This window comes from Camellia sinensis, chromosome 14 (assembly GCF_055761805.1).
Source record: "Camellia sinensis isolate YWXY chromosome 14, ASM5576180v1, whole genome shotgun sequence".
NCBI lineage: Eukaryota > Viridiplantae > Streptophyta > Magnoliopsida > Ericales > Theaceae > Camellia > Camellia sinensis.
Genome location: NC_138974.1, coordinates 71,643,671 through 71,668,656, shown reverse-complemented (window position 1 = coordinate 71,668,656; position 24,986 = coordinate 71,643,671). Strand labels below are relative to the sequence as shown.

General features: G+C 35.7%; 1 protein-coding gene across 1 annotated transcript in view; it reads right to left on the bottom strand.

Annotated features, from left to right (window-relative positions):
• The window catches only part of LOC114266972 (large ribosomal subunit protein uL29), a 57,726-nt gene extending 33,863 nt beyond the window's left edge, over positions 1-23,863 (bottom strand). Inside the window, exon 1 of the mRNA XM_028207957.2 lies at positions 23,859-23,863. The gene's annotated coding sequence lies outside the window, so the exon portion shown is untranslated. The remainder of the gene's footprint in view (positions 1-23,858) is intronic.
• Positions 23,864-24,986: the final 1,123 nt, after the last annotated feature.

Genomic DNA, 24,986 nt, shown 5'->3' with positions numbered 1-24,986 from the left:
TATTAATTTTTGTGATTTATTTTGCAACAATGTGCTTTCTCCAAGCTTGAGCCAAATGGTGACAGCAAGATATATGTATACTTTATGGTTTCATGTCCATTTCAAAATTTCCAGTGGTGGGGCTAATTCCTGTCTCTCTGTTTCCTCTGTTTTTGCTTTTGAGACTTTTCAAACACAATCCAACTCACGGGACAAAAGGGAGTTTGGGATTTTTATGGATGTTCAGGCAAGCAAAAATTCCAAACCTCTATCCATACCCTGATGATTTGTTTTTTGATTTCTAACTTTTGTGAGCAAAACTTTAATTTTCTTTGACTAAAATCTTGGACGGCTGAAAAAGAAAATACACAAAAAAAGAAAAAAAAAGAGGTTAAATTAGATCCATCCATCAAGGGATTATATAATTTATTAGGAAAATACTATAATATATACTCTTTAAAAGTGTGTATCATATACACCTTATAATTTTAGAAGAAAATAATATAATTTTATATTTTTTGAGTTATAATTAAAAAAATATCATAACTAGAGATATAATTAAAGAACTCATAAGTCTTGACTAAACAAGAAAATTAGTCATAATTAAAAAAAAAAAAACATAATTAGAAATGTAAATGGTGTGACGTTTTTGAAGATAGTGTATATTAGAATTTCCCAATTTATGAGATAGAAATTTGTTGACTTGGGGCGGCGCACCATCAATGGTGATGGTGTCATTGAATCTGGTACGTATCTTTTTTTTGTTTGGGAGCAGTCTGGGCAGAGCACGAGGTTTTACCATGCAACCAAACAGGACAATAATTATTATTTTTATTTGGGTAAATTACAATGATAATTCTTGAGATTTATATTTATTACAGTTTACTCCTTCACAATTGAAAAATTACACTGATCCTTATTAATTTAATTTTATGTATGATGATCATTACGGTGAGGGAGGAAATTGTTGTGAAACTTTAAATCTCAGGGGATAATTTGTAATGAAATTTTAAACCTCAGGAAGGGGAATGTAATTTCCAAAATATGAGGGGAACTGTAATAAATATAAACCTCAGGATGTCTTTTTTTTTTTTTTTTTTTTTTTTTTTTTTTTTTTTTTATATAGATGGGTCAATAATTAAAAGTTAAAAAAATAAACGTGATTAGAAAGGGACGAAAACCTAATACGTTAATCATGGTCTTATCTACTCCAAGCATTTTTTGGCTGGTTATGCTACTTTACCAGACATAATAAACAAATAGCAGAGAGTTAAATACTTTGAATTTTATGTGTGTCTGGTTTTGCTAACTGTTGGATTTAACATATTGATTAAATTTGAAAAATTACATATCAGTGATGTAGGAAAAAAAAAATTACAAAAAAATGATAAATATTACAAATATTAATAACTAAAATTATAAATTTTTTTATCAATATGTAATATTTTTTTTAAAATATGTCTTCAATGTTTTAATCTCCTCATTAAATTTTAGATTTGTTAATTAAAACCATGGTTTGGCATCTTTAACTTAATTTAATTTAATTTGTCTGGCTATGGTAAGATTTTTGTAACATACATACTGTACGTAACACTCTTTTGGCCCAGTTTGATATGCCTTTGTTTGGCATAAGTTAAAGGGTTTTTTTTTTTTTTTGGCTAAAATAGTTATAAAAAGATAAAATAAGTTTTTTAATTCAATAAGATAAAATGTCACATCTAAATTATAATCATTTCATTTTTTCTCTCACAAAAGTCAAAAAAATCAAAAAATCTATTGCAAACGAGATTTTTTATCCTCAGGCTAAAATAGTCAAAAAGCCAACACACATCCCAAACGAATCATAGAGTTTGAGAAAGATATGTAATACTTAAAGATAAGAATAACGATGTGATATAAGATATGAGATAAATTATATATATTGTGGGATCAGTTATACTATGTTTAGTTACAATAATATATAGGATGGGATAAGAAAAGAATGATTAGTTTTTCCTCCGTTTGGAAAGTGGGTTGACTTTTTGACTTTTTAGCTTTTTTAACTATTTTAGCCTGGGCTAAAAAGCTTAGTTTGGGAATGGCTTTTTGACTTTTTGACTTTTTTAGTTTTTTTTGTGAGAGAAGAGTGTAATAATTATGGGTTGAATGTGATGTTTTGTTTGTTGTGACTAAAATAGCCTATTTTGTCTTTTGTGACTATTTTAGACACAAACCAACTTGCCAAACATGGAGATAGTATTACATATCCCTATTTTCCATCATATATTATCCGAACTCCATATATCTGAAGCAACCAAACACAAGATATAAGGAAATAAAAAAACATAACCACCTTATATTATATCTGGTCTCATTTTCATATTCGACCCTTATATAACAATGCTACGTCCCCTAATTTACCACCTCTAATGATATGGCATTCAAGTTAAACCCCACATGATGGAATATTTAATAAATCAAAATTTGACACTTGTTAGACATATCATTAGGGATGATTTTTGGGAATGATAAATCAAATGTTGCAAGTATTTTTCGGCCCTTATATACAATAAACAAATAGGGCCTTTAAGTAATTGTAAATATTAATTTGTTAGTAAGAAATTTATATAATGGAGGAAGCTCCTCTCCAGTTGAATAATCAACTGGACGGCATTGTCGGCCCACCGTGAGCCAATTATGAGATTTATCTCGATAATTGAACATCATCTATAAAAAAAAAAAAAATCATATTGATTAAAAAACCGCAACTATATAATCAAATCAGATTTATCTTAAAAAGAAATAAACAACAAATATAATTTTTAGAGTAGATCATTAAGATAAATCTTATTCCATCATATAGTTGCGGTTATTCGATCAACGTAATCTTTTGTGTGGGTGATGTTCTTGAAAGACATTACAAGATGAACAGTTTGAATTATCGAGAGTGAGTCCTGTGATAGGCTCATAATGGGCCAACAGCTGAGAATGGCAACGGGCCGGGCGGGCCAGGGATCCCACTCCCCGTCCCCGATCCCTGATGGAGAATCTATCACTGCCCCTTCCCCGTCCCCGAAAATTCCCCGGCCAAAAAAAAAAAAAATGTAAAAGCAAAAGCAAAACAGCATCTGTTTCATCTCATCATCATCAACATCAACCTCAGATCGGAATATATATATGTATTCATCGCGGATTCGCCGATTGGAATATATATATACATATATGTATTCATCACGGTGGTGCTCAGAAATGCTCTCCGTTGTCGATCTCTCCATCGCGGCTTAGATTTGGAAGATGCTCTCCATTACGACGACGATGGTGCTAAAAAATGCTCTCCATCGCGGCTCAGATCAAACACAAAGAGTAGAACGAGAGAGAGTGTGTGTGAGAGAGAGAGACAGTTTAGATAGATATTACTTATATCTATATAATGAGACATCTAAAGCAATAAATATATATTATATTATATTATATCTTTATATTATATTGAAGCAATAAAGCCTAAACATATAAATATATATACACGGGGGACCTGATTGGGGATTTTAGGGTGGGACCGGGCCGAGGCCGAGGCCGGGGCCGGGGCCAGAAAACTTATCACCGTTCGTGGCCCAAAAATTAATGGGGATTTAATTTTTAATACCATCCCCGGCCCTATGGGGATTATTTTCGGGAAAAACCCATTCTAATCGGAGTCGGGGGGTCAGGTCCCCGTCGGGCCGGGTTCAAATTGCCATCTCTACCAACAACACTGTCCAATTGAATTATTCAACTGAAAAGGAGCCTTCTTATATAATAAAGCAAAAAAATAATTTCTACACTATGAAAACTTGAGTTGACATTTACAGCCTCACAACTAGATTTGAAATTTGACGTTCTCATTGTTGCTTAGACCACAAAACTTGGCTTGCTAATAATAAGACCTTGTTTGTCATAACTTAAAAAGTTAAAAAGTCAAAAAGTTACTATCCTATTTAAGTCACATCATCTTATTTAAGTCACATCACCTCTCTATCACATTACTTCAAATCCAACCCATACCCAACCTATATTTCATAAAAAGTCAAAAAGTGCACTAATTTAGATCATCCAAAACAACTCCTAAATTATACAAAGCCCTTAAATATAACTTACCCTTAGAATTCTGACTAAGAACCGAAATATTACGAAATGGATGAAACCGACATTATCCATTTTAATAGACTTAATGTCTCGTTTATTTTTAGAAGTAGAATGGAGGGAATTGATAGTGAGGGAATTGATAGTGAGGGGATTAAGTAAAATTGTGTTTGTTTTGATGATATTTGTAAGTGTAGGAATTATTAAATTATTTTTATATAAAATAATAAAACAAATAAAAAAATACAAAAAAAAAAATTAAACATTAATGTTCAAAAAAAATTCCCAATATGTAAAAAGTAAAAAATTTCTAATCTCCTCACATTTTTCTAATACCACCTCCACCTCCACCTCTACCTCCACCTCTACCTCCACCTCCTCCATCCCAATCCACCTTCCAACCTCCATCTTAATCGTCTCCTCCATCTTAATCATTTCCCCAACTCTACATATAAACACAATACTAAATAGCCCCACTTCCATCCTAATCTCACTCCATCCTTTACACCCGAAAACAAACGAGGCGAATAGGAGATAAGGTTAATCCCATCAATCATTTTGCATAACCTCATCATGCAAGCCTTTTAATATGGCTCTAAAAATTAGTTCTTAGGCCTCGCTTATCAACTATATATTTTAGTCAAAAAGTTAAAAAGTTACTATAAGTTGTCACATCACTCTTTCTATTTTCTGTACATTTTTTTTTTTATAAAAAGTTAAAAAATTTCTAAAATAATCTGTTCTCAAACGAAGCGTTAGTGAATGTAGCCACTCAATTGAAATTGTAATAAAAAAAAAATTTATTAACTTCTTTCCATTATTTTATTGTCATACAATAAAAAAACAGTTGCTGGAAAAGTGGTGTCAAAACTACCAAATCAAGTCTAAAAAATAAAAAAAATATTTTATTAATTGAATGATAATTCATCAAAAATGTAAGAACAAAAATCAATTATAATGTCCTTAGTGACATTAAATAAATTTAAACATTTAAACATTTCATTACAATAATAGTTCTATCTATTGGAACAATCTTTTGTGTAAAATAAATTATTTGAAACCAAACCAAATAAATAAAAATAAATCACTTACATAATTTATTTTACCGAACTGAATAAAACTTTAAAAGATCAAGTCGAGTGTGTGACATTCTGTCCTTAAGACAGATTCGTTTCGCTACAGTGCTTATGGATCTATCTTCCAGGCTACAATGATCTTCACAAATTGTAGTAACACTCCAAACAATTTGTACGGCGAGCAAAACCTGTGTTCTATGCTCTCTAAGTATTCCCTAAAAATTATATGAAAAACATATATGCAAAGAGCAAAACTGGACAGAAAAAATGAATTTTTTAGATTATTTTCGGATGCAAAAGATTGCTGAAATGACTGGTATTTATAGGCATACAGAGGCTGTTTGAACAGGTATGTTTTTGAACTTGAACAGGTACAAAACCCTTGAACATATACAGTTTGAAAACTGGACAGATCTGCTAACTACTGCAGTTATAAAACTGCTCAGAACTGTTGGGCAGTTTTTCGATCTATTTGAATAGTTTGAACCTACTAGAAAATGAACTGAAATCAGGTACTGTTTGGACAGAAAAAATTGATGCAAAATTTTAAATTAATTTTTCCCGCAAGAATTTAGAAAAAATTCAAAATAAATTTTGTCCAAAAAATTAATATTAGAACCGACCTGACCCATAACTCATACCCGCACCTGGCTTAGCTCGGTCGGACGGACGGCGGCGGCGGCGTACGCATGTGGTGGTTTGAGCCAGGTTCAATTTACCCATAACTCCTCCCTTCTACAAACTTGGGGTGCCCCTTGGGTACCAACCCAAGTGTTGCCACCTAGAACTTATATACACTCATAAGTTTTCTTAAGTTTCCAATGTGGGACAAGCCTTACAAGGAAACCCACATTTTACTTCTTTAAATGTATATTCCACAAACTCGAAAACGTCGTCAAGTTCCCATTCACTCATAAATGGTTTTGATGAATCGTCTTTACCGTGTGACTTGCCATGCGACAAGGAATACGTCACCTCTTCGGACCCACCCTAAAAGACGTTTGGGACTCACTCAAAATTGGGCTCACAGTTGGCCCAAAATAAGCCTATAATAACCAAATTTTCCAACAATCCCCTACATGAATGGAATTTGACGGAGAGAAAATGCAACAACATGATCTAATTACAGAGAGTATAGAAATTGGAAATATTCTGCAAAGGATAGGTAGCTTTTGGCTTTGAATCTTCCCTAGTGAGACACTATCGGATTTACTAGTTAATCAGTGAACATGATGTCTTGAACTGTTCAGCCATTTGTGTAAACCAAAACAATAGAACTCACATAGTATATCACCAGACATAGCTTAGTTCTCACTATTATGTTCATTTTGGCCCTGAACAACCTGGTCTTTCATGAGTGTTTTAGAGAATTGTAGCCCTTCACAAATCTCATAGAACCGGCCCAGTTCACACTCAAATAGGTGATTTTTATGAGGAGTATCATGCCATACTCCACTAGGTATTCCTAGATATAAGAATCATTAAAAGTTTTCCTTAACCTAAAACGTTGCAGACATCATTATTTCATCATAGAAATGGGTAGGAGGTTAACTCCCCAGTGATTCTTATGAGTCATACACAACTCGGTTGTCCCTTTGAACCTGGATCTTGGGATCTCCAATCAACTAGGTTAGATTGCCGTTGTGGTAACTCTTATTTAATAGGCTTAAGTTCCATTCTCCTCAATGAATTCTCAACTAACTCTCCTGCTAACCCTTTAGTTAGTGGATCTGTTATGTTGTCTTTAGACTTCGCATATTCAATGGAAATAATTCTATTAAAGAGTAGTTATCTTACGGTGCTATGTCGACGACGAATGTGTCGCGACTTACCGTTATACATATGACTCTGTGCTCTATCTATTGCTAATTGACTATCACAATGTATACATATAGCAGGCACCGGTTTTGGCCACATTGGAATATCTTCAAGGAAGTGGCAAAGCCATTCTACTTCTTCTCTAGCTTTATCTGAAGCTATAAATTCTGATTCCATAGTAGATTAAGCAATGCAAGTCTGTTTGGAAGATTTCCAAGATACAGCTGCCCCACCTAGAGTAAAGACATACCCACTGGTGGATTTTGAGTCTTTAGTATCTGATATCCAATTTGCATCACAGTATTCTTCAAGTACTGCTAGATATCTAGTATAATTCAGCCCAATCCTACGAGTATTTTATTCCTGGGTTACTTGTATATGTACTTAATTTACTTACTGCATAAGTTATATTTGGGTGAGTACAGTTCATTAAGTACATTAAGCTTCCAATAATTTGAGCATACTCTAATTGAGAAATACTTTCTTGTAAATTCTTAGAAAGAAACAAATTGACATCCACAGGTGTTCTAGCAAGATGATCATCATCTTTGCTGAATTTGTCAAGTATTTTCTCAATGTAATGAGATTGTGACAAAGCATATTTTTTTGATGTTTTGGTAATTTTCATACCAAGAATTACATCAGCAATGCCCATGTCCTTCATATCAAAATGTTTATTCAATATTTTCTTGGTAGTTTTAATCATGTCATTATTACTACCTATGATGAGCATATCATCCACATAAAGACATACTATAGCATAACCCTTGCTTGTGTTTTTAACATAAACACATTTGTTACATTCATTAATTTTGAATCCATTTGACATCATTGCTTTGTCAAATTTCTCATGCCATTGCTTTGGCACTTGTTTTAAACCACATAATGATTTAACCAATTTGCACACTATCTTTTCTTTCCCTGGAACAAAAAATCCTTCTGGTTGTTCTATGTAAATTTCTTCATCTAACTCACCATTTAAGAAAGCGATTTTTATATCCATTTGATGAATTTCTAGATTATACAATGATACAATAGCAATTAGCATTCTAATGGATGTTATTCTAGTTACCAGTGAGTATGTGTCAAAGTAATCAAGACCTTTTTTTTTGTCTAAAACTTGACCATAAGTCTTGCCTTGTGTTTGTCAATTGATCCATCCGCTTTCATTTTTCTCTTAAAAATCTACTTGAACCCAGAGATTTACAACCTGGTGGCAGATCTACTAATTCCCAAGTGTGATTTTGCAAGATAAATTTAACTTCACTATTTATAGCTTCTTTTCATAAAGGAGTCTCAGGACTGGACATAGTTTCTTTAAAAGTTAAGGGCTCATTTTCTAATAAAAATGTTAGAAAATTTGGACCAAAAGATTTTGAGGTTCTAGCACGTTTACTACGCATAGGTTCCTCTTCTTCATTTTGGTCTATCTCTTTGTAATGACCCCGACCTCCGATTAATGCTAATTCATGATTAATTATGCTTAACAGTAATTTAAGAAGGATTTGGGATTTATTTGCATGTGTATTGCATTATTTATGTGTTTCTATCTGTTTGCCATAAAATGATTTGTTCATATCTTTGACTTTAAACTGCGAATTGAAAGCCTTATCGGCGTCCGAATCAGAAATCGACTTGATTTATGTGCTAGTTAGGATTTATAGAATTTTATGGTAGGTTTAATTAAAATTCGATTCAGAGCGATTAAATTAGATTAAATAACATTAAATTACATTAGTCCAATTATTTACGAAATTGCCCTTGAGTGGGCCACTACCTAAGACTATGTTGAAGCCTGATTACACTTGATCATACAACATTTCCTCAGCCACTTTGAAGCCAAAACCGATTGAGAGAGAGAAAGTAGGAGGATAGACTTGTGTTCATCAAACTTAACTTAGAGACTTGGAGAAATTGAAGGTTGATTTCGTATTTGAGCTTCTAGGCTTGGAATTCAAGACTTAAGGTAGGAGATTTCCCTTTTAATTGTGCATTTAAGTTTAATTCTTGCATGGTTCATGGAAGATTAGAGTTTAAAGTCAAGAATTGGTTTTAAGTGTTGAATTGAGGCTTAATTCATGCATGCATGTTCATATTTTGGCATTTTGAAGTGTTTTCATGGTAGTTCTTGCATGCAAGCCCATATTCTAGCCGTAGTTCATCATGATTTTGAGCTCAATCTTACATTTGGTCATGTTTTAGAGCATTGGATTTAAAATGAACGCTTGCATGTAAGCTCTTGTTTTGTTCTTGAAGTTTTATTTGAAATTGTGTTTAACTGAACTACCTTTGGGCTTTGATTTAGCAAATTGATCTTCAAAACATGTCATATTATGAGTTTACAAGAGTTTTCCAGAAAATTAGCTCAAAATGATCGATTTTGATGCATTGTAGTTGAGTTTTGAGCTTGAGGTTCAAATTTAGAAATTCCAGATTTTGGACTTACGCTCGAGCGGGAAACTCCACGCTCGAGCGTACATACTGAGTTCATGCAGTACGCTCAAGTGGGTAAAATGATGCTCGAGCGAGAATTTCTCGTATCCAGTACTTTGCCTGTGTTTACAGTCCGCTCGAGCGGGGTAATGCATGCTCGAGCGAGGACTTGTGTCTCACGCTCGAGCGGGTATCGAGCGCCCATCGAGCGTGAATTTCATGCATCCAGTACTTTTATTGTAGTTTACAGTCCGCTCGAGCGAAGTAATTCACGCTCGAGCGGAGATCCTTTGTCTGCATGTCCGCTCGAGGGTAGAAAGCCACGCTCGAGCGAGACCCCTATTTTCTGAAAATTCTGAAAAGTGTCTTATAGTGCATCTTTGCATCTTCATTCCATCCTAGGCATTCCAAGGCCATGTTTAAGACTCTATAGTGAGGGTAAGAGATTAGAAACACACTAAGAGCCAATGAAATAAGTTTTGTACAATTAGAACGTGTGTTTCAAGTGTGTATCTGTTATGTGTCGTGTAGGTCACGTGTTACGTCCTGTTTGATCGATCTGCTCTGTTTGTCTATCTCCAAGCCCACTGTGAGTAATAACTCTGTAAAGTTATGTTTAACCTATGTATTTTCTGACTGGTACGATATAATCTGTTTTCTGAAATGCTGTCTTACGAATGAATGAATGAATGCATGCCCAATTTTCTGAAAAGTATTTGTGGCACCCTTAGTTCATGTGGCCCTCGCCAGGGGGTAACAATACCGCGGCCAATCTGCACGTGGCCCTTGCCTGGGGGTAATAATACCATGGCTACTTGCGCGCAAGATATGGACCTTTGTGGTCGTTGGTACCAACTATGTATGTGGGTCTCTGGACCAATCTGTTTTGATAGCTAATGGGTGTACCGCGTATGATCTAATGCAAAATCTGAATGTGAACATGAGTGTGTATCTGAATCTATATCTGTTTTGAAATCTGAATATGTTCTGATTTAAATACTGGATTCTAACTTGTGATGGACATCATTTATATAACCCCTTTACTCTGTTATTATTCACTGGGCTTTCGCTCACAGTTTATATTATGTATGTAGGTGAGCCGGCACATGACCAGGGCCAGAGTTGATGGCCTTCTGTACTGTTTTGTTAGCCAACCCTTGTGCCTCCCGAGGAGGTTCCGATCGAAGTTTAATGCCAAGGCTGTTTTTGTTTTCATGCTAGTCTTTATAACTGTTTGTAAAGTTAGATCTTGGGAAGTTCACTTTTGTAAATATTGTGTATCTGGACTGGCATGTTTATATATCTATAAGTAAGTTTTGAAATGTTCTGTCCCATGTACGTTATCACAACTCATTGGACCTTGTCTATTTTGTATTATTCTTCCACAGCCCCTTATTATTTGTTAATCTCTTCAGAGGCCTTTGGTAATCTACGGATTACTGGCCGGTTACGGTGCTAAACCCATAGGGGCGGGTTTGGGTCATGACAGAGTGGTATTAGAGCACGTGTTCTACCGCACACACGGTCCGTATGAGCTTAGGATGTCCTAGTAAGAGTTAGGGGCATTCCATCTGCATGTGTGAGTGTGTGGTAATTCAATTGAATATGAAAACTGAATATACATTTGAATCAAATAAATTGAAAGGAACGAATAAGATTATGCCTGTGTTCATTATCATTTGATGTCTGTATAGTAAGATGGACAATGTAAGGGGAAGTGGTGAAAGTGAATTTTCAGAGGCTCGCATGGGCCGAATGGAACAGATGTTAGTAGTGTTGACTGAAGCCTGGACACAACAACAGAGACAACAACCTTTGCCCCCTCCGCCTCTACCGGCACAAGTTGAGGCAGATAATAATGACATCATCAATCTGACACAGAAATTTATGAAAATGAAACCGCCAACGTTCTATGGTGGAATTGAACCTTTGAAAGCTGAGACGTGGCTACTTGAAATGGAGAAGTTGTATGAAGTGTTCCCTTGTACCGAAACTCAGAAAGTCCTCCTAGCCACCTACACTCTGAAAGATGAAGCTCGCAGGTGGTGGTTACTAATTCGAAATGACAATGGGAATATGACATGGGCACAGTTTAACGCTATCTTCTATGACAAGTACTTTCTCTAATGTTTCAGGGATCGAAAAGTGTCGGAATTCCAAGAACTTAAACAGGGAAGAATGGCTGTAGCAGAGTATGAAGCTAAATTCACTGAGTTGGCTAGTTTTACTCCACATATGGTAGATACTGATTACAAGAAAGCAAGGAAGTTTGATGGAGGGCTGAACCTGGAAATATTTGACCAAGTGGGTGTCCTAAAGTTACCTACTTATGTGGAGGTACTCAACAGGGCATTGATGGCAGAAGCCACGATAGCAGCTAAGAAACAAACTACAACACCAACAACAGAATGGAGAGGAAAAAGAACTGGATTCAGTTTCAAGAAAGGCCGATCGTCTTTGAAAAGGCAATATACAGGATCCTCCGGTAGCTCTGGCCAAAGTAGCGGATCTATTCCAAATTGCCCCAACTGCGAAAAGAAGCATAGAGGTGCCTGTCATCGAGCATCAGGTGCGTGTTTTCGCTGTGGCAAGACTGGCCACATGGTGAGGGATTGCCCGATGAGATCCAATGAGGTTAACCATCCTATGACAAGTTCCACCGGGTCTGTTTTCGCAGTAAGACCAAATGCAAGGACCGATATTAGAGGGAATGCAAACAATGAAACATTAAGGCAAGGGAGAGTGTTCGCCTTAGTGCCTAGTGACGTACCCAACACCTATACTGTGGTGTCAGGTACACTCTCTGTATCTTCTCAAAATGCATGTGTACTGATAGATTCTGGTTCTACACATTCCTTTGTATCGCATGCTTTCTCTCAAAAATTGACTAGACCACTAGAACAAATGACATATGTGTTATCTGTATCCACACCGTCTGGGGATTCTATGATATGTACTCATGTTTATCCGACGTGTGATATTATGATTGGTGATATGGTGTTATATGTGGATTTATTACCCTTGGATATTAGTCATTTTGATTGTATTTTGGGGATGGACTGGTTGACTAAATACTGTGCTACCATTGACTGTGCAAATAAAATTGTTGTGTTTAGACCACCAGGAATGCCTGAATTTACTTTTATTGGGAATGGGGTAGTTCCTCCCCCGTATTTGATTTCGGCTATGAAAGCTGTAAAACTCTTTAGGAAGGGATGTAGGGGTTACCTGTGTTGTATACTGACTGCACCATCTGACAGTACTACTGTAGAAACAATCCCTGTTGTTTGTGACTTTCCTGATGTGTTTCCGACTGACTTACCTGGGGACTTAGTTGATAGGGAGATTGAATTTATTGTTGAAGTGTTTCCGGGGACACAACCTATTTCCAAGACTCTCTATAGAATGTCTATCTCTGAACTGAAAGAATTGAAAACCCAACTTCAGGAACTGTTAGACAAGAAATTTATCCGTCCGAGTACTTCACCTTGGGGTGCTCCAGTCTTGTTTGTCAAAAAGAAGGATGGATCTTTGAGATTGTGTATAGACTACCAGAAACTGAATAAAGTGACTATCAAGAACAAATACCCTTTGCCCCGAATAGATGACTTGTTTGATCAACTTCAGGGTGCCCAAGTGTTTTCCAAAATTGACCTCAGGTTCGGGTATCATCAACTAAAGGTTAGAGCTGAGGACATAGAGAAAACTGCATTCTGAACTAGATATGGACATTATGAGTTTTTAGTAATGCCGTTTGGGATGACCAATGCACCTGCAGCTTTCATGGACCTAATAAATAGGGTGTTTAAATCATATTTGGATGACTTCATTGTTGTATTTATTGATGACATTTTGGTTTATTCTAAAGACAGGGAAGAACATGAGAACCATCTGAGAACCACCTTGCAGATTTTGAGGGAAAAGAAATTGTATGCTAAATTGCCCAAGTGTAAATTCTGGCTTGATAGTGTGGCATTTCTGGGACATGTAATCAACAAGGATGGAGTTTCTGTTGACCTTCAGAAAATTGAAGCCGTTGTGGATTGGCCTAGACCAACAAATATGACAGAAGTCTGAAGTTTTCTGGGACTTGCAGGTTACTACAGGAGGTTTGTGAAAGACTTTTCCAAGCTTGCCCTGCCATTGACTCAATTAACTCAGAAAAATGTGCCATTTGACTGGAACGAACAAAGAGAGGCAGCTTTCCAAGAGTTAAAAACCAGGTTAGTGACTGCACCAATCTTAACTTTGCCTAATGGTACTGATGGGTTTCAAGTGCACGGTGATGCTTCTTATAAAGGGTTGGGGTGCGTAATAATACAAAACGAAAGGGTGATTGCCTATGCTTCTAGACAACTTCGACCTCATGAAAAGAATTACCTAACACATGATCTTGAGTTAGCAGCTGTGGTGTTTGCTCTGAAAATATGGCGCCACTATTTGTATGGGGTGATTTGTGAGGTGTACACCGACCATAAGAGTTTGAAATATTTCTTCACCTAAAATGAATTGAACATGAGACAGAGGCGATGGTTAGAGTTAATCAAGGATTATGATTTGCAGATTTTGTACCATCTAGGAAAGGCTAATATCGTAGCAGATGCCTTGAGCCGAAAATCCAGTACGAATTTGTCATGTTTGCTATCCAACTGAAACGAATTGTTGACTGACCTAGAACAAGATGGGCTGTTATTTGCTATTTCTGCTCAACCTGCTATTCTTGATGAGATCAAACAAAAACAATGTGAAGATGAATATGTGAAAAAGATCATAGAGGAATTTGATTCGAAGCCAAGGCCAGGATTTGTGTTTGAGAATGGTGTGCTGAAATTTCAGAACCGTCTTTGTATACCCGATTGTGGTGATTTGAGAAAACGTGTTATAACCGAAGCTCGCAGTAGTAAATTTGCTATGCATCCTGGGAACACGAAGATGTATCATAATTTGAAACAGAATTTTTGGTGGCCTGGAATGAAAAAGAGTGTTGCAGACTTTGTGGCTAGATGTCTACATTGCCAACAGGTTAAAGCTGAGCATCAACGACCCGCTGGTTTGCTACAACCACTCCCAATACCGGAATGGAAATGGGAGCACATTACCATGGACTTCATTATGGGATTGCCTCGTTCTTCTCGAGGTATGGACTCTATCTGGGTTATAGTTGACCGTTTAACTAAGTCTGCCAATTTTCTGCCTGTCAAAACTATTTATAATGCTGATAAATTGGCCAATATCTATATGACTGAAATTGTGAGATTGTATGGAGTGCCAGTATCTATTGTGTCTAACAGGGACTCAAAGTTTGTATCGAGATTTTGGCAGAGTTTGCAACAGGCTTTGGGGACCGAATTGAGACTGAGCAATGCCTATCACCCACAGACAGATGGCCAAACTGAACGAACGAACCAAACTCTGTAGGATATGCTCAGAATGTGTGTGTTAGACTTCCAAGGGAATTGGGAGACCTACTTGCCATTAGCCGAATTTGTGTATAACAACAGTTACCATTCAAGCATTGGAATGGCTCCTTACGAAGCTTTGTATAGAAGACAATGTCGATCTCCGCTATGTTAGGTTGAAGTAGGTGATAGACCTTTGTTAGGACCGAAACTTATGCAAGAAACAACCAAGAAAGTGAAACTGATCCAGCAACGCCTGAAAACTGCACAGAGTCGGCAGAAAAGCTATGCCGATGTCCGAAGAAGAGATAGGGAATATGAAGTTGGAGACCACGTGTTCATAAAGGTGACCCCGATGTAGGGTCAAACTCGGTTTGGTGTTGAGGGAAAATTGGCGCCAAGATATGTTGGACCTTATGAAGTTCTCGAAAAGATCAATCCGGTATCGTATCGGGTAGCCTTACCTCCAGTAATGGAACACATGCATAACGTCTTTCATGTATCGATGCTACGAGAATGTCTGAGAGATCCACTTCACGTCATCGAACCGATACATGTACTTTTGAAAGATGACTACACTTATGAGGAAAGATCTATCCAGATTGTGAATCGCCGAATCAAAAGGTTGAGAAATAAAGAAATACCATTGGTAAAAGTTGATTGGCAAAACCATGGAGGAACCTATGCAACTTGGGAAACCGAGGAAGACATGATGAAGAGATATCCAGAATTGTTCCCATTGGACCCAATGTTGATTTAGAATGAATGTAATTCGAGTTTGGAGGACCAAACTCTTTTAAGGGGGGAAGACTGTAATGACCCCGACCTCCGATTAATGCTAATTCATGATTAATTATGCTTAACAGTAATTTAGGAAAGATTTGGGATTTATTTGCATGTGTATTGCATTATTTATGTGTTTCTATCTGTTTGCCATAAAATGATCTGTTCATGTCTTTGACTTTAAACTGCGAATTGAAAGCATTATCGGCGTCCGAATCAGAAATCGACTTGATTTATGTGCTAGTTAGGATTTATAGAATTTTATGGTAGGTTTAATTAAAATTCGGTTTGGAGCGATTAAATTAGATTAAATAACGTTAAATTACATTAGTCCAATTATTTATGAAATTGTCCTTGAGTGGGCCACTACCTAAGACTATGTTGAAGCCTTATTACACTTGATCATACAACATTTCCTTAGCCACTTTGAAGCCAAAACCGATTGAGAGAGAGATAGTAGGAGGATAGACTTGTGTTTATCAAACTTAACTTGGAGACTTGGAGAAATTGAAGGTTGATTTCGTATTTGAGCTTCTAGGCTTGGAATTCAAGACTTAAGGTAGGAGATTTCCCTTTCAATTGTGCATTTAAGTTTAATTCTTGCATGGTTCATGGAAGATTAGAGTTTAAAGTCAAGAATTGGTTTTAAGTGTTGAATTGAGGCTTAATTCATGCATGCATGTTCATATATTGGCATTTTGAAATGTTTTCATGGTAGTTCTTGCATGCAAGCCCATATTTTAGCCGTAGTCCATGAATTCATCATGATTTTGAGCTCAATCTTATTTTTGGTCATGTTTTAGAGCATTGGATTTAAAATGAACACTTGCATGTAAGCTTTTGTTTTGTTCTTGAAGTTTTATTTGAAATTGTGTTTAATTGAACTACCTTTGGGCTTTGATTTAGCAAATTGATCTTCAAAACATGTCATATTATGAGTTTACAACAGTTTTCCAGAGAATTAGCCCAAAAGGATCGAATTTGATGCATTGTAGTTGAGTTTTGAGCTTGAGGTTCAAATCTGGAAATTCCAGATTTTGGACTCATGCTCGAGCGGGAAACTCCACGCTTGAGCGTACATACTGAGTTCATGCAGTACGCTCGAGCAGGTAAAATGACGCTCGAGTGGGAATTTCTCGTATCCAATACTTTTCTTGTGTTTATAGTCCGCTCGAGCGGGGTAATGCACGCTCGAGCGAGGACTTATGTCTCACGCTCGAGCGGGTATCGAGCGTTCATCGAGCGTGAATTTCATTCATCCAGTACTTTTACTGTAGTTTACAGTCCGCTCGAGTGAAGTAATTCACGCTCGAGCGGAGATCCTTTGTCTGCATGTCTGCTCGAGCGTAGAAAGCCACGCTCGAGCGAGACCCTTATTTTCTGAAAATTCTGAAAAGTGTTTTTTAGTGCATCTTTGCATTCTCATTCTATCCTAGGCATTCCTAGGCCATGTTTAAGACTCTATAGTGAGGCTAAGAGATTAGAAACACACTAAGAGCCAATGAAATAAGTTTTGTACAATTAGAACGTGTGTTTCAAGTGTGTATCTGTTATGTGTCGTGTAGGTCACGTGCCACGTCCTGTTTGATCGATCTGCTCTGTCTATCTGTCTTCAAGCCCACTGTGAGTAATAACTCTGTAAAGTTAGGCTTAACCTATGTATTTTCTGACTAGTACGGTATAATCTGTTTTTTGAAATGCTATCTTACAAATGAATGAATGAATGTCCAATTTTCTAAAAAGTATTTGTGGCACCCTTAGTTCATGTGGCCCTCGCTCGGGGGTAAAAATACCGTGACCAATCTGCAAGTGGCCCTTACCCGGGGGTAACAATACCGCGGCCAATCTGCATGTGGCCCTTGCCTGGGGGTAACAATACCATGGCTACTTGCGCGCAAGATATGGACCTTTGTGGTCGTTGGTACCAACTATGTATGTGGGTCTCTGGACCAATCTGTTCTGATAGCTAATGGGTTTACCATGTATGATCTAATGCAAAATCTGAATGTGAACATGAGTGTGTATTTGAATCTATATCTGTTTTGAAATCTGAATATGTTCTGATTTAAATACTGGATTCTAACTTATGATGGACATCATTTATATAGCCCTTTTACTCTGTTATTATTCACTGGGCTTTCGCTTACAGTTTATATTATGTATGTAGGTGAGCCGGCACATGACCAGGGCTAGAGTTGACGGCCTTCTGTACTGTTTTGTCAGCCAACCCTTGTGCCTCCCGAGGAGGTTCCGATCGAAGTTTAATGCCAAGGCTGTTTTTGTTTTCATGCTAGTCTCTGTAACTGTTTGTAAAGTCATATCTTGGGAAGTTCACTTTGTAAATATTGTGTATCTGGACTGGCATGTTTATATATCTATAAGTAAGTTTTGAAATGTTCTGTTCCATGTACGTTATCACAGCTCATTGGACCTTGTCTATTTTGTATTATTGCTTCCGCAGCCCTTTATTATTTGTTAATCTCTTCAGAGGCCTTTGGTAATCCACGGATTACTGGCCGGTTACGGTGCTAAACCCATAGGGGCGGATTTGGGTCGTGACACTCTTGCTCTTGTTCTTGATCATGACTAGTAATAGCATCATAAGATCTTTTATTAGTACTAGTCTCTTGTCCAGTCTTGTTTAGAAATACATGTTCAAAGAATTATGCATTCCGAGATTCAATAATAGTATTTACATACATTTCAGAATGTTCTGATTTATAAATCAAAAGCCGATATGAACTACTATTCTTGGCATAACCAATGAAAATGCGATCAACTGTTTTAGGACGTATCTTAGTCTTTTTAGGACTAGGAATAACTACTTTAGCCAAACACCCCCATACTTTTAAGTATTTGAAGGATGCTACTCTCCCATGCCACATTTCATAAGGTGTTTGATTCACTTTCTTTTGTGGTATTTTATTATGTATATAATTAGCAGAAAGTATTGCTTCCCCCTACAAGTTCTAAGGTAATCCAGAACTTATTAATATGACATTCATCATTTCTTTTAAAGTCTCATTTTTTCTTTCAGAAATTCCATTTTGCTAAGGTGAGTAAGAAGCGGTAGTTTAATAAATTATTCTATGTTCTTTACAAAGCTCACCAAAAGGTGATTCATATTCACCACCTCTATCACTTCTTAGTTTTTTTTTTTATTTTCTTACCAAGTTGATTTTCAATTTCATTCTTATATTGAATGAAAGTTTCCAAAGCTTCATCCTTGGTTCGAATTAAATAAACATAAATATATCTAATATAGTCATTTATGAAAGTGATAAAATATTTTTTCCCACCTCTAGTTTGAGTTGATTTAAAATCATAAATGTCACTATGAATTAATTCAAGTGGTTCCGTACTTCTTTCAATTGAATGAAAATGAGTTTTAGATAATTTTGCCTCAACACAAATTGCACATTTATGATGTAAATTAATGTCAAATTTAGGTAAACATTCCATATTAATTAATCTACGCAAAGATCCATAATTAACATGTCCGAGTCTACCATGCCATAAATTTGAAGACTCAAGTAAGTAAGAAGAAGATGTATTTTTATTAATAACAGAGGGTACAACAATCATTACATTCATTTTGAAAAGGCCATCAGACATGTAACATTTTCCTACATACATCCCGTTTTTGGTAAGTACAAACTTGTCACTTTAAAAAATTAGCCTGAACCCATTTTTAATCAACAAAGATCCGAAAACAAGGTTCTTGCGAATGTTCGGTACATGCAACACGTTGTTGAGAGTGAGTTTCTTTCCAGATGTCATCTTCAAAATAATCTTTCCTTATCTTTCAACTTTGGAAGTTGAGGAGTTGCCCATAAAAAGTTGTTCACCGTTGCCCACTGTAGAATAAGATGTGAATATCTTTTTTTCAGTACAGATATAGCGAGTAGCACCAGTGTCTACCCACTATTCTTTAGGATTTCTGACAAGGTTTGCCTCGAAAACAACTGGAGAAAGATTTATGTTATCTACACCATTGAAAATTTTGTCCACTTCGGTCATATTGGCTTAAGTAGGCTTCTTGTTTGTTCTTCTTTTGCTTTTGCCTTTGCTATAGCAATCTTTGGCTGGATGTCCCTCTTTGTCACAGATGTAATATTTGTCATTAAATTTGTACTTTTAGTTTCCCTTCCTTTAGAGCCTTGTGATGAACTTTCTCCAGAAAACTTTTGTTTCTTTGCTTTTAGAGCATGTTTCACCACATTTGCCTTAGACTCTATTAGATACTTACCAGGCCGCTTTTCAGAATTGCGGTTGTCATCTTCAATCCTCAAATACATAATCAATTCTTCTAAAGACATTTCTTTTGCCTTGTGTTTGAGGTAGTTCTTGAATTTCTTCCAGCCTTGTGTTAATTTTTTAATTAAGACAGCAACTTGAAAGGATTCACTGAGAGACATGCCTTCTGCATGAATGTCATGCAGAATGAGTTGGAGATCTTGAACTTGGCTGATCACAGTCTTAGAATCAACCATCACAAAATCTAAGAATTTGCCAACCATAAATTTCTTTGAGCCAACATCTTCTGTTTTGTACTTTTTCTTCAAAGATTCCCAAAGTTCCTTTGTTGTTTTTATAAGACTGTAGACATTATATAATGTATTGTCAAGTCCGTTCAAGATGTAGTTTCGGCAAAAGAAATCTACATGATTCCAGGCATCGACCGCATCAACCATTTACCGGTCGGTTTCATCATCTTTCAAAATAGGAGCATCCTCATGGAGAAAATGTGCCAGGTTGAGAGTAGTAAGATAGAACAACATTTTCTACTGCCATCTTTTAAAATCAGTTCTTGAAAACTTCTTTGACTTTTCACCGTGATTAACTGGTACAATCATAACTGGAGAATGAGTTGAAGTAATGGCAGCCACCATATCAATACTTGTTTGAGATTTAGTTTCAGTAGCCATGAATTTTAAATTATAAAACAAAATTATAATTAGAATTGTATATTACATAGTAAATTTAAACCAAAACCACAGAATTAAATTCTGTAAAAATAAAAGAAACAAAAATTATAACTTTTATTTCCAATTAATTTGAAATTAAAATAAAATTTTATTTAAACAAATTAATTCCACATAGAAAAATATTTCTGTAACACTTCAAAAATTAAAATACTGAAAATAGAATTTTAATTAATGAACACTCAGAAATTATTTCTGAAAATCAAAATTAATTTCTGACAAACTTCACAAATAAATATTCTGAATTGTTAATGACACCAGTATATTACTACTGGTTGTCAAAGAAAATAGACAGTATATTACTACTATCTATCAAACACTATATTATTACTATTTGTTTTTCTAACGAGAATATTATTTTGTAAAACCACAGAAAATAATTTCTGTAAAAGAAGAAAGAGAAAAGGAAACAAATGAAAAATTCTGTATAAACAGAATTATTCGAATTAGTCTTAAGATTGTTGGAACAATTTTCTGTGTAAAATAAATAATTTGAAACCAAATCAAATCAAATAAATAAAAAATCACTTACAGAATTTATTTTACCAAGCCGAATAAAACTTTAAAAGATCAAGTTGAGTGTGTAACACTCTGTCTTTAAGACAGATTCGCCTCGCTACGGTACTTACGAATAAAAGGCGTTTATCTCCCAGGATTCAATGATCTTTGCAAATTGTAGTAGCACTCCAAACAATTTGTACGGCGAACAAAACTAGTGTTCTATACTCTCTAAGTATTCCCTAAAAATTATATGAAGAACATATATGCAACAGAGCAAAACTGGACCAAAAAAAAATGAATTTTTTATATTATTTTTGGATGCAAAAGACTGCTAAAATGGCTGGTATTTATAGGCACACAGAGGTTGTCCGAACAGGTATGTTTTTGAACTTGAACAGGTGCAAGACCCTTGAACAGATATAGTTTGAAAACTCGACAGATCTGCTAACTGCTGCAGTTATAAAATTGTCCAGAACTGCTTGGCAGTTTTTCGATCTGTTTGAACAGTTTGAACCTGTTGAACCTGTTGGAAAATGGACTGAAATCGGGTACTGTTTGGACATAAAAAATTGGGGCAAAATTTTAAATTAATTTTTTCCGCAAGAATTTAGAAAAATTTCAAAATAAATTTTGTCAAAAAAATTAATATTAGAACTGACCTGACCCACAACCCACACCCACGTCTAACTCAACTCGGTCGGTGCGTGTGGTGGTTTGAGCCAAGGTTTAATTTGTCCATAAATCATCTCTTCTACAAACTTGGGGTGCCTCTTGGGATCCAATCCAAGTGTTGCCACCTAAAACTTATATACACACATAAGTTCTCTTAAGTTTCTAATGTGGGACAGACCTTACAAGAAAACCCATATTTTACTTTTTTAAATATTCATTCCATGAACCCGAAAACGTCGTCAAGTTCCCATTCACTCATAAATGGTTTTGATGAACCGTCTTTACCGTGTAATTTGCCATGCGGTAAGGAACACGTCACTTCTTCGGATCCACCCCAAAAGACGTTTGCGACCTATTCAAAATTGGGCTCAAAATTGACCCAAAATAAGCCTATAAAAACTAAATTTTCCAACACTACCCGTAATAAAATCTGATATGGACAGCCTCTGTGGCCCTAAAATTTCCCATATTTTTGGTCCCTTAATGCCTAGGAAAGTCCTTTGCAAAAAATGTAAGAAACACCTTTTATGATTTCAAAATATTATTTGTTAATTGAAAGACAATTCATTGAAAAATGTAAGAAAAAAAAATCAATTGTAATGTTCTTAGCGACATTAAATAAATTTTGAATTTGAACAAATCATTACAAGAAAAGTCCTATCCGCAATAAAATCCAACATGGACAGCCCCTTTGACCCTAAAATTTCCCATATTTTTGGTCACTCAAGGCCTTGAAAAGTCCTTTAAAAAAATGTAACACATACCTTTTATGGTCTCAAAAAATTATTTGTTAGCTGAAGGACAATCCATTAAAAATATAAGAACAAAAATCGCTTATAATGTCCTTAGCGACATTAATAAATTTTGAATTTAGACAATCCATTACAAGAAAATTTCTATTCACAATAAAATCCGATATGGACAGCCCCTTTGGCCCTAAAATTTCCCACATTCTTGGTCACTCAAAGCCTAGAAAAGTCCTTTCAAAAAAAAGTAAGACCTTTTATGAATACCTAAAGTTCAGAGAATGGTCCAATTATATGACTTTAAATTTGTGGGAGGCTAAAGCCCTTGGGCATCCCAATGACTCTCCAAAATGTTTTTATAGGAATTAAGTAAAGCTTCATCTTGAATTTTATCGTTAAAAATTAGAATAAGACTTTTGATAAACAGAACCAACTCATTATTATCCCTAAATATTTGGATTAATTTTGTATGTACCAATAAATCTTAATAAATCATAAAATACTTATTTTATCCTTGTTATGATTTTATCCAATAAGGTATTTTCTGTTTCAATATTAACTTTTCTCTCTCCTCTCTCTACCTCTCTCGGTAAGGCCTCATACCACTGCTGGCCACCAGCCACCACCATCGTTCACAAACCACCTCTATCGTTGCCGATCAACAGTCTACTATTGCCTATCTACACTATCATCTTTGATCTACCATCTACCGTTACCGATTTACCACCAGCACTCACGAACCACCTCCACCGTCACAGATCTATTCTCTACCATCGCCGATCTACACCTCACTGTTGCGAATCCATCACCACCGTTCATTTTCTTTTCCATCTATTCCGATTTTCTTTGTTTCTATGTTTTTTTAAGTCATAGATTCAATAGTTGCTTCCTTTTTGTTACTTGGATCAACTCAACTTCACGTTGATCTTCTTGATTGCTTCATTGATTAGTGCTGCTAAATCTTTTCTTTTAAAGTTTGTAATTTTTTTCATATAGTTTATTTCTCGGTTTTTAAAATGAATATGTTCTTTTTTCCTCTGATTTTTTGGGGACGAGCCTCACGCTATAAATTTCCACCTGGTTTTTCTTGTTAATCATTTTATTTTATTTTATTTGGATCTTCACTTACTTCTTCATTTTATTTTTGTTTTTATTTCTCTCTCTATCGTTCCCATTTGCTTTTTCTCTCTTCACAACAAACACATTACATTCCAGAAGAAATTGGTAAAAATATTGAGCTCTCGATTGACACAGTTATTGAAATCTACCATAATTTTGTTGTTGTAATTTATTTACAAAGTCAATCTAATAAATTTATCACTGAGATAAGAATGTGTTGCCTCATCTAAGTGGTCTGTGTGTGTGTGTCTCTCTCTCTTTCTCTCAAATGAAATCTACCATTTGTACTTTTTTTGTAAAAATTCTCCTGATAAATTTATCATTGATTGAAGGATAGAGATCACATGGCAAAGGCATGATTCTTGTGTTAATCTATGACGGACTAAGAGGACTATTTTCTGGTAAGGATTTAACAAATTCACCAGTGACAAATATATCACTAATAAATTGATGCAGTGATAAATTTGTCACTGGAAAGAGGACAAAAAGTAGATGGCAAAGGAATGATTTTGTTGATCTACAACACTGAAGCCAAATATTTTCTGATAAGGCATTTCCTTTTCCTTTTCGTCTTATTCCCCCCTCTCTCTCTCTTCCCCATAAGATCTAAGGAGTAGTGGCGGTAGTGATGTGATAGAGATAGACGTTATTTTTGCTAAAAAATGGCAAACAAATGTCATTGGAAAATATTGTCGAAAGTTCAATAGTGGTCACCAATGATGAGAGGTGGTTGTCGATAGTTAGAGATGATGGTCAGAGATGGTCGACGGATGGTTTGAATCACCTAAGAGTAGTTCACAAAGAAAGTCTAATGGTTGAGAGAGAGAGAGAGAGAGAAGTTGAGAGAGAATCAATCTACTTGCATGTCAAGGATAAAAGGGAAAGATAGGCTAAATTATTTTAAGGCAAGATCTCATAGGAATTAAGTCCGATCCAATGAACTAGCTCTAAATCCTCCCCTCCCAAAAAAAAAAAAAAAAAAAAAAAAAAAAAAAAATCCCAAAATGGCCCAAATTTAATTTCATCTGAAGTTCAGCAAATTGGCCCACAAAATGAATTTTTCTGGTCTTTAAAGCACGCTTTCAGCCCCAAATTCGAAATATAGGACTTCAAATGTGTTGGAGGAAATGCCCCAAGTTGAGCGGTCCAATCAGCCTAATGACTAAAGCTTCACGGGTCCTTAGAAATCAGGATGTTCTTCTGACTCACCAAATTTTCAGCCCAAACTGCCCATAAATTGCCTATTGAAGGCCCAAAAGAAATTACAATCTCAATGGTTATAAAATCTGCCTACAACTTTAGCCACTGTCAGTTTAAAAAAAACTTTAGCCAGCATAATCCAAATTCAAGATAAAAATTCGCGGCCTAGGCCCAAGA